This window comes from Nilaparvata lugens, chromosome 12, assembly GCF_014356525.2.
Source record: "Nilaparvata lugens isolate BPH chromosome 12, ASM1435652v1, whole genome shotgun sequence".
NCBI classification, from domain to species: domain Eukaryota; kingdom Metazoa; phylum Arthropoda; class Insecta; order Hemiptera; family Delphacidae; genus Nilaparvata; species Nilaparvata lugens.
Genome location: NC_052515.1, coordinates 8,207,411 through 8,217,852, shown reverse-complemented (window position 1 = coordinate 8,217,852; position 10,442 = coordinate 8,207,411). Strand labels below are relative to the sequence as shown.

Sequence of the window (10,442 nt, the reverse complement as noted above, 5' to 3'; positions counted from 1 at the left end):
CAAGAAGAAGAGAAGAAGAAGAAGAAGAAGAAAAAGAAGAAGAGAAAGGAGAAGAAGAAGAAGAAGAAGAAGAAGAAGAAGAAGAAGAAGAAGAAGAAGAAGAATAAGAAAAAGAAGAATACGAAAAGCTCATCGAAGATGAACTGTCGTTAAGGCAGGATTTAATTTTTTATAGCATGTAGACAATGAAGGATAACACAAAGAGTACCGGGGATACACAAAGGAGAAGAAGAAGTATAAGAGGACGATAAAGGAAAGAGAAGAGGAAGAAGATGAAGTGCGAACAAGACACCAAAGAGAAGCAGTGTTTTCCCGCAGGAGTGCGTAGGTGGAAATTTAGAGGAGACCGCGCTTTTCCAGTCTGAAATTTTGCGCAGCTTGCTAACGCATGACGCTTTCTTCCTTCCCTTCCTCTCCACCCTTCTCTCTCACTCCTTCCTCTCCATCCACTCTTTCTCTTCTTCACACTGCCCCTTCTCATCGCACCCCCAAAAACCACCCCAACCCCCAAAATTACCCCCTCTGTTATCAGCGCAGGAGTTATCAGTAGAGTTGAGCCGAAGTTGTCGCGTCAGTAGCGCATAAAACTTGGTCTGGACAACATCGCATCACTCTGCTCTTCTGAATTCAGAAGGAGAAGAAGAACGAGAAGAAGGAGGAGAAGAAGAAGTAAAGTTACACCGGGATACGAACCCACCACCGACTTCATCTCAACACAAGCACGGTGCATTTTCCTATAAGAATTTTTAAATACAATTTTCCTATTCTTAGCACATGCTGCACGATGGCACTATGCAATTTTCACTAAAAAATTCTATGTTTTCAGGAAAAATTTCCGGATATCTCAAACATTGGGGGAAATTTTTGGATATTCGAATTCGTTTTCGGATATTCTCCCCTTCTGGTTTTCCCGAAAAAACTATGTTTTCGAGGTAAAACAGCGAAGGATATTCTAATCCTTACTGAAATTCATCAAGAATTCGTTTTCGGGTATTGATCTATGCTGAATTTCCTCGAAATAACAATGTTTTCAAGGAGAAGTTGTCGGATATTCTAGTCCTTGTTGAAGTTCTCCACGTTTTTATCCTTGCCGAATTCAATCTTTAATGCATTAGTTGGAAAATTGGGAATAGCCAGTAGATTGTTCAAATTTCAAGGATAGAGTTTCCGAAGAATCTCGTCCTTGCCTTATCTCTTCAAGAAAATATATTCATGATTATTGGATTCTCCAAAAAGTCGAAAGACTAAAAGTATAAAAGTATTGAATTGGAGAAGCATACATCAACGGAGTTTTGAGAAGTTATCGTGTAATTCTATCCTTTCGAAAAAGCATTTAGGAAACCCATTAAATTTAGTGTATTTTCCATTATTGTATTCTTTAAAAAGTAGGGAAAAAAGAATAATAGATTGCCAAACTTCAGGAAAAAGGTCTAGGATATTTTTGTTGTTGCTGAAAAACTTTGTAGGGTATCCTTGATGAACTTCTCAAAAAAGTTGAACTACTAGAAGTATAGATTATTGAAAGAGAAGTTTCTCAGATTTATTAAAACGTTTTTCATCCTTGTTAAAAATCTTCAAGACAAAGTTGTCGAGTACTTATCCTACAGTAGGGCTATAGGAAATCATCTATCAGGATATTAGCTGGGATATAGGCTATCCTATAGTGGTGGCAGGGCTTATACCTGTTGAGTTTTCAAAAAATAGTAAATCCAGACGTATAGATTGTCAATTTTCGTACGAAAATATGGTTTTGGAGGTTTGCGCTTCATTTTCAATGAGAAGAATAACATGGCAATGAGTTTTATAGTAAGTTCGATTTTATTAAGATTTTGGTGAGAAAAATTTTGATAATTGGGTTCTATAAAACGGAAACGTAATCCTCAGCTCTTTAGAATCAAGTTCTTCATTTCCCATCTTTCACAACTTGATCTATTAGGGAATTCGCCTATCGTTCAGAACGATATTAGTCCAGAAAAACAAAAGGGTCTTATTGAATTCTCTTCTTATCATACATCAATCATAATATACAGGAATGAATAACTATAAAATTTACAGCATTTAATTTAGATCTTCGTTTAATAGTTATTATAAAATTACTTGATAAAACAACAGAATCTAGGATATGTTCCAAGTCCCAATAAATAATATTATTCTGGCGAGAGATAATAATTCTTATTACTCAAATTGGAAAATTCAAGTTGAATATTACATACATACTAATTACACTATTCACTTTATTTAGATTCAATGACGAGCTTAATAAGTCGCTGTAATCAATGAAGTAACTTGGACTATTCTAGCTGCTGCTTCTATTAGTTCTTCAATTCCGTTTTCTGAAGTTCTGTTTTTCTTCCAATTCATTCAAATGTTTATTAAAAATCATTTAATGTTGATTTTGATGCAATAAACTAGTTCAAGAGTAAACATGGTTTTCCTTCAATTCAATTCGTAGTAACGGATAAAGTATTTCAAGTGTTCGTTTCCAAAGTTCCAAGTTTCAACTCACCTGAAAAATTAACTAGACGAAGAAATAAGGTCTTGTTACTTATGAGTGAGTGAGAAATCATATTATCCACCAATATTATTAACCCGGAACGAATTAATTTCAAGCCGTTTTTAAACGGTTGAAATCGTCGCGTCACCGTCGCCGTCATGCGGTTCGCAGTGGTGTGCGTATAGCATATACGGGAAAGTAACACCACAGATATGAATTAAAATAGTTATTTGTGCAACTAGTGCGCAAAGTGACAGTTTGCTGCACCGAAAGAAACAGGCGAGGGCGGAATTGTTTCTTGAGTGCAGCAGAGGAACTTTGCGCACGTATTTCACATTAAATTTTCCTACAGTTACCATTGAATATGAAAAGTGGGTAATTATGGGTGAAATTCCCTGAAATCCATCAAATGTTATTCTGTCTAATTTTATTATTTAAAATTGAATAATGTAGTAAATGAATGAAGGCGGCTGTGTGCTGAATGTGGTGGCTGTCGCTGTCATCCACTGTTGTCCACTGCCTCAATATTATTATAACGTGCACCACAACACTATACCACAGTTACCAACTTAATTTTGATTTTGCTGCACTGGTGCTCCTTATAACCTACTAACTATTTTGCGTTGCCATGTTGCAAATCTGGAGTGCAGAAAAAAATTTTCCCGCACTAGAGCGGAAAAGTGATTCTTTGTGTTCTGTAATCCATGCAGGAATGGCCACTTTTCAAGGTAACTGTAGGAAAATATAATAAATTTATTCTGTTGTAACACAGCGGTATAGTTCCTTCACCAATGGAAGACGAGACTACAAATTTTCTCCGTCAGACAATAATACCACTAATTCTAGGTGAACACTCCAAGAAGTTGTGACCGAGAACAGGGTCCTAACTACCAAGTTCCATAATAATTCATGTCAACACAGTCGACGAAAACTAGCAAATAAGTTCTCTAAGTTTTCGGTGAGCTCTCTGTTTCAAATCAAAACTTATTCTCACTATTCATGCTATTAGAATCGATTTAATACTCGCTTAGGTACAAACTATATTAGCTTATAGTATATAGCTCAACTTCTTATTCACAATTTTATCGAGAACAGCTAAACGCTTAAACTCTAGTTAGCTTGAGTCGAACTTCAGTTACATAGCAGAGTAGAGAAGAGTAGAGTAGGCCAAGGGAAGAAAGGAGGTAGGGTAGAGAGCATACAATCAAAAATTTTCACAATTTTATCGAGAATAGCCGAATGCTTAAACTCTAGTTAGCTTGGGTCAAACTTCAGTTACATTGTAGAGAAGAGGGCCAAGGGAAGAAATGAGATGGGGTAAAGCATACAATCATACATACATCACAGATTTTATCACTCAAGTAACCAACTATACTCACAATCACAAAGTTCAAACTTCTATGAAATTCAAAGAACTGAACGCAAGCTTTATGAGTTTTGAAACATTGCGGTGTTAGAAATGAGCAATTACTCTGATTTAATAATTCAAGAGCATCAATCAGAAACAAGTTGAGTTGTTTTGCAGATTTTATTGAGCCAACATAAATGAAATAACTGTTCGTCAACTTATTTCTGTAAAATCATTACGGATACGGATACGGATACCTTATCCGTCGTATTAATACTTCAATATTTGTACTATTAGGTGCTGGAACGATGTTCTGAGGTTAGCATCGAAGTTTTTATTGAAGTTTGATTCCAGTATAAATAGTTGCGACTGAAGAAAAGTAGCCTATGCGGTAGAATAAAAAAAGGGTTTTCCACTAAAAACTTGTCGTATGCCCGTAAAATAATATAATCGGAAAGTTTATTCGATTATTGGCGATTGGCAACTTATTTGATTACTAAAGAAGTGAACCGGAAAATTCTTTTAGTGATTTCTTGTTTCTCAAACGTGTTGAATCTGAATTCGGAATGAACCTATATTGAATGAAATGTTTTATGATTGAATTTTCAATTCTAAATTGAATTTATTTTTATAGCGATAGGAGTTCTAGAATAATCAGCCATCAACAAAACAGACTCAACAGCAAAAATTATAGATTTGAAGAACGTTCTTATAAATGTAATGCGGGACTTGTAGAACATTTCACGTGCTTTGCAGTTGACTTTTCTGCTCTTAATTTTTTCTGCTGAATAGTGGTAATATTTGAAAGTAGCTTGCCTTCTATAACGTCAAAAGTTTCCACCAATCATATGAAAGCCAACATTCTGATGTAGTACACTCCCTATTATTGAAACGCGCTCTTATTGGCCAATGATGCCATACTGACGCCATTTTGTGGGATGGGCAAGTTCTGACCAATGGAATGATATTTTTTTCTTCCATAAGTCATGAGCCTTGTAAAGGTATAAGGACAATTTTGTAGGATACCTGGAAATTGTCTATGGTTATAGATGCCATTTGCCATATTCTACAATGTAAATTTAAATTTCAGTATGATGAACAGTCTAGAAATATTCCCAGGCCCAATAGCAGAAAAGCTCTTTGAATTTTGATTATGATTTAATGCATCAGGAAGCAATCAGGGAAGTGTTCTTGTCAAAAAAGGAAGCTTTCTCTGATTGGTTCTAGTTGCATTCAATCTTGATTAAAATTCAAGATTTTTTTTGAAGTCAGGTTCCAGTGTCTCAATTCCGACTGAAAGGCTGCGAATGTAATAGTAAGCTCTCTTATTTATACAGTTTAGTCTATTCAACTCGACCAATAAATATAACTTGTTCCGATGAATGTTCAAAAAATGTATTCTATTAGTGATACTTTTATTCATTCAATTGATTCAAGAGCCATTTTAGATCACAATAATCATGGTTGCTTTCATAAAGTTTGAATTGTTATGTGATGACTAATGATTGATCTGTACCAAATGTGGATCTAATTGCTTGCTTTCATTATCGTTTCATATAGTATGTTGCATCGCATATTACAACGTAGTAGTGAGAAATTCATTACTGATTTGAATCGTATTTTGGATTACAGAATTTTCATGAAAGGTCTTGCAGGAGATTGCTTGAAAAAGTCAAGATACTGGAAGCAAACTCTTATTCATTCATCTACTTGATGCGATTCTATTCAAATATCAATTCAATATTCATATCACCATATAATTCTCTTGATTCTTCTGAAGTGATCAAAACTCTTTAGGAAACAAAAAACGAACCAACTCCAAAATATCCCTCAATCCTTATACCGTCCAAATTTACAAAACAGTCTAAAATCTTGAAAGAAATACACTATAATCATCATAAATGTCCATAATCTCTTGCTTATTATATATTCTGATCAAAATCACTTTGAATCATTACTGCAAACTGTCAGCATTGATTGAGTGGAAATCATTGATGTTTCTTTAAAGGAATGCTGACATTTTATAGTGGATCTCACTTTGGATATGTTTTAAAAGTTTATTATGTCCGGCTCTATTATTCAACACCCTTAACTGACAACGAATTTCTTGGAATTAGAAGCGATGTTAATAGCTACAATGGAGAGTTGCTCTCACTTCCTTTCTCTCACTCTCTCTCTCTCTCTCTCTGACACACACACTGACACTTTCTCTCTCCCACTCACACACTTCCTATCTCTCTCTATTTCACACACATTAGTTTATTATGTCAGCTACGGATTGATCGTTGTTTTGCAAGTTCTGCAAGAAAAACAGACATTTGTTTGTGTTTCATTTCTATCTCCTTTTTTAACTGTCCACATTCCTTATGAATAAAACCACCGTTTACCATTCAACTTATGCTGACAAATGTATGTGAATCCCTCTACAACTCCGCCGCTTTAAATTCGGTCTCCCAAATTACCTGCTACGTCCGATCACATCGGAAGTGAGTGGGATAGATACTCATAGATTGTGAGTGACGCGGAAATCGATACATTGGGGAATTTGTCTCTTTTCTGATTAGGGCTACTTGTAATATAAATATAAATACAAATCTCAGTACCCTTTTTGAGTTATTTTATCACACCATGTTTCGGTCATTCATGCCATTTTCAAGTGATTTGAAAAAAAAATTACTGGAAGATTCTTATCTTATCTTATTTCATAATAATCTTACAGCAGTATCATGAATGTCCGAAACATGTTGTGATGAAATAATTCAAAAAGGGTACTGAGTTTTATATTTCTATTTATATTGGGGAATTTGTATTTCGGTACATTTCGAATATAGCTCTCTAAGGCTAGTTACACACACATCGATTTTTGTTCGTAGGATATTTTGCCGTCCTCATAAATTCTATTAAACAGATGATGCTTGTCAAGTTACGTTTAATCTGATACAATTCATAAGGACGGCAAAATATCGTACGAACAAAAATCTATGTGTGTGTTTGTATGTGTGTGTGTGTGTGTGTTGTGTGTGTGTGTGTGTGGTGTGTGTGTGTGTGTGTGTGTGTGTGTGGTGTGTGTGGTGTGTGTGTGTGTGTGTGTGTGTGTGCGCAGGGCTTAAAGGTAGAAATCTTCGTTGGAAATTTGTATTACTTCATACGTTATTATTACTTGCAAACTGTTTCAATTTGAAACATTGAAACGTTTTATGTAGCAAAAATTTCATTCCACAGATAGAAATTACTAAGACTTTGCAATCACTCAAATACTAATCCAAATCCAAATTGAATGCTGTAAATCACCCCGAAGACTCCTGCTACTGCAAATATTGACAACAGGGTAAACAGCATTATTTACAGCATTCAATTTGGATTTTCATTAATAATAATTTATTATCAATTCAGCTCGATATGTAGATTAGTCGACGTTAAGTCGGGCCTAGGCCACAAGCTCAAGTTCTGTCGTAAATTTGTCAAACTCTTTAAATAAGGATGATTGCAGCTCACTAGCGTTCTTCTATATTCATTTGTTATATCTATATCAATGACCCCAAAAGTTTCATAATTTCACAGCTATTAAATGACATCTATCTTCACCGCGACTTACTTGTACTTTTCGCACCTCTACAGTCTACACATACATTACACATTCATTCGTCAATGACAAACACATTCATGTAGTTAATTATAAACTAACTATTATTCTAATTCCAGTCAACTCAAAGTAAACTAAGTATATCCGAAATCACTTCACTTATACGGGCTACTTTATTCAAATTAATAAAAACAATATAAAACTTGTAGTATCCTTTTATTTCAACATTTGAAATACAGTTGAAATGTTTTTAAGTTTTCGAAATGTTTGATAAAAGGGTACTACAAGTTTTATGTTTTTTTTTTTATTAAGAAAATCCGGTTCATCGAAGTATGAATTACTATCCTATTATTATCTTATTTATATTTAGCAGAAACTACAAAGTTGAAATAAGGTAATTTTGAAGTTAAGTAGCTACTTTCCAGTCAATATTAGCTAATATTGGAGTAAGGTGAAGACGTCGATATTTACTATTTGACTATAAACAAGTACTTCATTCACTTGATGTACTTGACTCTATGAACGAGAAGCCATCAAAAGTTCATTAATGGGTATAATAAAACGTCAATCAGCTCTCAATAAATTTGTTCAATAGCTACCAAATTCCACATAAAACACGAGATTGCTTTCGAAGTACATTGCAGTAATCGTAGAACGGCAATTTGAGTTCTAATTTCAATGTATCACATTCCTCGATTCAATCGATCATGACGTTTTTTTGATGTAGGTGCTAAAAATTAATAGAATGTTTGCGTCTTTTTTCTGGGTTTTAATGTTTGGATTGCTCAGGTACATGTTTAAATTGAGTGTTAGTATATTGGAGATTGATTATGATTTAATATGAGAAACTATAATACTTTTATTGGTAAATACGTTGTGACAATCTTAAATCTTTCTTACTATAGGTATCTAGCGCAATGATCTTAGTCCCTTAAAGTATTCCTTATCAGGCATCTTACTTCTCACTAATCCACAGGAAGAAGAAGGAGAAATACTAACTAGATGAATATGAGATAAGGGAAGACAAGGAAAGATAAGGAGATAAAGAATGAATAGCTGTGTTGGAGTTGAAGGGATACATTTCAAGGACTTGTCATTGATTGATGGAGCTTGAAAAATAGCGATAAGATTTCGATGGAAGCCTGGAGATGGACGTATGAAAAATCTTTTTTTTTTGTTTTGTGTGGAGTTCTGTTGTCTTTATTTTTTAGTTCCATGCTGAGTTTATGTGTTTTGTTGAGTTCACTAGTTCCATGAATGAAATAAATTGAATTGGAATCAGAGCCAATTCAACCACTTATCTATTGAAAAGAAAATGAGAAAATAGTTATAGTTGTTGAATCATATCTATAGTTTCTAGGGAACTAAAAGCTTGAACATTGAACAGGAGAATATGGGGTGAATGGGAACCTATGATTGGCTGGAGATGGTGGTTGGTTGGAGGTAGAAGTATGCCATTGGCCGAGACAAGACACGCCCACAGAGGACGGAGATTTAAAACTACAGCTTTGAGATACAACAAAATATATGATGAACCGAAGTCAAAGATCGAATCATGTACCAATCACAAAATATAGGTACCTGGCTGTTTTATTATATTCCTCTCATCTGTGCTATGAATGCTCTACCTACTATATGGACTTGTCTTGTCTCAGTCAATGGCGGTTGCTTTTTACCTTGATAAGTGTTTTACCTTGACTTAAGGCTTCACTCAACGTTCAAGCTTTGAGTTTATTAAAGATTGATGATGATGATGGAACAATACAAACTATTTTATAAATATTGTTTAATGAATAAGTAGTGCTTGTGACAACAATGTTTTTCCATATAATATTGAAAGTCAACAAAATATCTTTGGTATATCTTTATATATCTTGAATACATAGTATACAATAGTACTGTATTTAGTATACAGAGTTATCGTATAATCTTTATTAGAAAATAGAAAGTTCTTTCACTAAACTTTCCTGACGCAGTCTTCCATGGTTTGGATCTCGCCATGTCGTTCAATCTAAATGTAAATTTGTATGGTAATCAATAGGGCAAGTTAGTCGCCTCAAATTTAGTACAGATTATAAGAGTGATCAGTGACAGGCGATCAATGAGCACATGATGAGTACAATGCAAATCAATGGAAGCGTGCACACACAGATTAGGCAACTTAGTTGCCACACACATATGAAACCTATACATTCACACGAAGCTATACACACAGATTAGGCAACTTAGTTGCCACACACGGATGAAATCTATACATTCATACGAAGTTATACACAGAGGTCTTCACACACTGATTGTTGCCATACGCATATAAAACATATGTATACATATGAAGGTATACACAAAGGTACTCAATTACCACGATGAGGAGATACCTGTGTAGTTAGATGGTGGCATGCATACCACAGATTAGTAGCGCGACGCAGATGAGAACCATGTATGTAAATGGGGGTGTACACTCATAGATTTGACCACCATTAAACGCGAATCAAGTGGGTCTATGATGTCAATTTGAAGTCAATTTGTGAACCTGACTGGATTTTGTCAGCAGTTACTGGAAGAGTATTTGAGAGTCAATTATTAATCAAAGCTTGTCAGGTTTCATTGGTTGGAATGCTTTAGTAGTTCGTATGTCATGGGTTCCTTTGCTAGAGATACAACTCATCCGAATTATTGTGAAGAATACATTCACCTGAGGTACTTTTCATCTGAAATAATACCAGAATACCTAATGTATCATCTACCTGATGTAGGCTGTATATTTTTTATAAATAATACTAGATTGTATAGAACACATATCACTCTTCTATCATAGTCTCTCATTATCACTCTACAAAACAAGAAACATATCGATCAATATTTAATATTCCAGTCAAGTAAATCTATCCCCATCCATTCCCAACTTTTACAATATTTCCATTAATAAATAAATCCTTAGTTTAAATAACGAAATTAACGTTTTGGTAGAGAGTTAGTGGGGAGGATATTTTTAATATTCTTCCCAAAGAATGGACATT

The 10,442-nt window shown here is 34.5% G+C and overlaps 1 protein-coding gene across 1 annotated transcript in view; it reads left to right on the top strand.

Annotated features, from left to right (window-relative positions):
- The first annotated feature begins 522 nt into the window (after positions 1 to 522).
- The window catches only part of LOC111051572 (FMRFamide neuropeptides), a 100,070-nt gene continuing 90,150 nt past the window's right edge, over positions 523 to 10,442 (top strand). The window contains exon 1 of the mRNA XM_039438861.1: positions 523 to 724. The gene's annotated coding sequence lies outside the window, so the exon portion shown is untranslated. The remainder of the gene's footprint in view (positions 725 to 10,442) is intronic.